The sequence below is a fragment of the Marmota flaviventris genome, chromosome 2 (assembly GCF_047511675.1).
Source record: "Marmota flaviventris isolate mMarFla1 chromosome 2, mMarFla1.hap1, whole genome shotgun sequence".
Lineage (NCBI taxonomy): Eukaryota > Metazoa > Chordata > Mammalia > Rodentia > Sciuridae > Marmota > Marmota flaviventris.
Window position 1 is genome coordinate 167709492 of NC_092499.1, and position 3710 is coordinate 167713201.

Consider the following 3710-nt stretch of genomic DNA (forward strand, 5'->3'; position numbering starts at 1 on the left):
AAAGAATATTTTTGATGCTTGGAATGATAAAGAATTACTATCTAGAATATTTAAACCACTCCCACTGATCTGTAAAAAAAAAATACAAATAACCCATAAGGTGAAAAAAAAAAACAAAAACAATGGACAAAAGTTTTGATTCACTGAAAAAGAAATCTAGATGTCCAATAAATACCTTCTATAAAGGCAATGGATTTCACAAGTAATCAGTGAAGTACAAATGGAAACAAAAATACCAATACCTAATTATCAAAAACTAGTTTTAAAAAAGCTTTTAAATGTGATAATATTACTCAAAATAATATAAAACAATAGACATGATATATTTGAATATGAATACATGCAGTGACCCAAAATTCCACCCTGAGGAATAGACCCCCCAGTTAATGCCTGTAGGCAATGCTAATGCTACTTTGAGAGACAAGTTACTAAAAATTACCTGAAAGTGACAGTCGGCTCCCCTTTCCAAATGAAGGAAATATATGGGCTCAAAGCTCAATGAAATGTGCACTTAACACCTCAAGGTCTTTAAAGAGAACTCTAACACCACCAAGTACTCATTCCAATGGTTCTCAAAAAGCACAAGACACTTAAGAATGGCAGTGATCTTGATTTTTAAATAGTGAGCAACAGCATCCAATAGTGTTCTCTGTCTTCAGTAGCCACTCAGCACCTATCAACACAGATATGATTTAAATGGGCTTAGTTCCCAAGGATAAAATATCACAAGACTGGTACCTTTTGTACCTTCCTTCCTATGATCCATCTGAAAATTTAGCCCAAATAAATTTTAACAGCCGAGGACAGCCTCTGAGTTAAAATGTCATCACATCAGCAATTTAAAATATGAATCTCACCTGAGAACACTTGTAAATAGAACCAGATTTTCTAGAATGAAAAAGACTAAGCTTTTGACATGAAAGGTCTAGGACACCAGAGTCATTTGGGTTCCACTTTTATAGCAAAATAGATGAATTATTCTGTTCACTGTATATTGGCAGGGGTGGGGGTGTGCAAAGTTAACTGCAAAAATGTAAACTAGGCAAGATTTCCAACAAGAGGCCTATCTTTTGTCTGTTGCTTTTAGTGGCTTCCAGTGTGACCTATTAAAGGTATACTCTGGGCCCCCAAAAAGGGGAAAGAAACTATAGCTTTGTATTCTCAACTCATGTATCTTTGCTTGCAATCTTGCATTCAATTTCAGTGTAATATGAAGAGGCCTATTCTTTTACAAAAAGTTCCCTCTTCCCACCAGGCTTGTTTGTTATTTTATGTGTTTCTGCATCATTTGTAGACTTTGCTTTGATCTGCATTCCTCCTGGATGTGGGGTTTCCTTTTCAGCTACCAAGAGGAAAGCTGGTTTGTTTGAAAATCTGTTTATTTGGATTTTTTTGCTAACCTAAAGTTCCTATCTTTATCAGGATGCGCAGAGCTCTGTGTCTGCCAGTCTGGGACATCACTAGTTTTCCCTTAGGAAAAAAAAAAAGACGACTTGGAAATAATACAACTTGCCCATTTGTATTTGGAATACTCTGGGAAAGAGGTTTCAGTTTAAATCTTAAGACAAGTGATTCTTTACCAGATATATTTAATCGGCAGTAGTTCTTTCATGTTTAGACTAAGGGGAAAAAATTGTTTCCTCTATCATTATTTCTTAGTTAGGAATTTTCTCAACAAGTAGAAGCTTACAAGTGTGCATAACTGACTACATCTGCATTCACTGGTAAGAACCTGTACCCTCCACAGAGAAAGGGAATCTAGTACAGTGCTGCATAGCTCTCCCTATATAAGCCTGCTTAGCCATGTGGACCTAGGGGAAAAAGTCAGATCACATGAATATGACAATACTACACTGTCTCAATTTCTGGGATATGTTCCTTTTAAAACTCTTGACTTGGGGATGCCTATTAGGTTGCAAAAATACCCCAAGTCTGATTGATGGGGCAAGTTCATTGAGCACATCAGGGCTCCTTGGGAAAAGGAGCCATGGCCATGTGACCAGGAATGGCTTGCATAATATGGAAGCATGTGGCACACATAGAGCATCATCTGCTGAACGCATTTAAAAGTACACTGTATCAGAAAATTGTCTTGGATGTGTACATCTAATGAATACCATGTTTTTCTTGTTGAATACAGTCCTGGATTCCCTAAACCAACCCCATAGTCCACTACTTATTATCTATAAGTGTTATTGGCTCTGGACCAACATTTCTCCTTAGAACAGTTCTTAGGAAGACTGAAGTTGTCTATAGACAAAACATAGAAAGGAAATAAAAGAGCTCTCTGAATGGGGAAGACAGGAGACATTCTCCCACATCCTCTACATGCCTCTTTGACACAGAAACAGGATGTGTTCCCCAAGGACCTTACAAGACAGCCAACCTCATGGGACAGTAGTGGCCAGGACCCTCTCTTTGCAGGGTAACCAGAATGATTCAATCTGGGAATGCAAACAAACTTAGGAAAACAATAGGCAGGACCAGAAAGGAATGGGAATTATTTGTCTGTTTTTAATAGAATCCTGCCTTCAAATTGCAGCTTTGCTCTAGGAGGGAAAAAAAAAAAAAAGCTTTCTTTAAAGTTACACATGAACAGTTTCTGGCTTCAAAAGATAGAGATCAAAATAAACTCCAGTTGTTACTGAAGAACTCCCCCTTTTGCAAGGACACCAGGCCTCAGTGCATTTAGACTGCCTTGGGACAGGTGGCAAGTCCACAACACGGGACCAGTTGGATAAGGCTACTCCACACTGAGGCTTGACAAGCAGTCAAGCAATTCCAAAACCCAAAGAGCAATTAAGATGGATTTGTTGACACCAAACTCAGGGCTGCTCCGATTTCTCAGTTTGGCCATCCATTGGGAGACCTTTGAATGTCCAAGAGCCAACATCACCCTTCTTTCCCCTTTGGTAACCAAACCCCAAAGTCCACAAGAAGGGGGGAAAAACAGGACTATTGTTACACCAGCTTTGTTTTTGCAGAATATTCAGATTACCTATTGCTCTCTAGAAGAGACATCTATAGATGTTGTAAGAGCTATTTAGGAGATGCAGAAAAAGAGTAGGGTAGGATCAGACTAAACTGAGAATCTCATCCTGGTAAATCAAGTACAAACAAAAGGATCCCTCAATGAAAGTTTTGGTTTTGAGGCTGCAACTTCAAAGGAAGCGCAACAGAGTGGGCAAGATTGTCAAAAAGGATTAGGAGGAATGGATAAAGAAAATGTGGTATGCACAATGGAGTTTTATTCAGCCATAAAGAAGAATGAAATTATGTCATTTGCAAGAAAACGGATAGAACTTGAGAACATTATGTTAAGTACAGTAAGTCAACTCAGAAAAATCAAGTGTGGTTTGTTTTCTCTCATAAGTAGAAGCTAGAGAGGAAAAAGGAAAAGAAAGTGGGGGATCCCATGAAAACTGAGGGAGATCAGTAGAGGAAAGGGTCCAAGGGAAGGGAGGAGGGGAGGAAAAGGGGAAGAACTGGGGAATGATATTGACCAAATTATACTGTTATATTGTGTACACATGCAAATATGTAACAACAAATCCCAACATTACCTACAGCACCAAAAAAAATATGAATAAAATAAAATAAGAAAAATTACCCTAAGTTCAAAAAAAAAAAAATAGAAGGATGTGTTCCTTCTCAGTAATCCCCCAAGTACAAAAAAAAAAAAAAAAAAAATGTTGTTGGCAAACGGACTT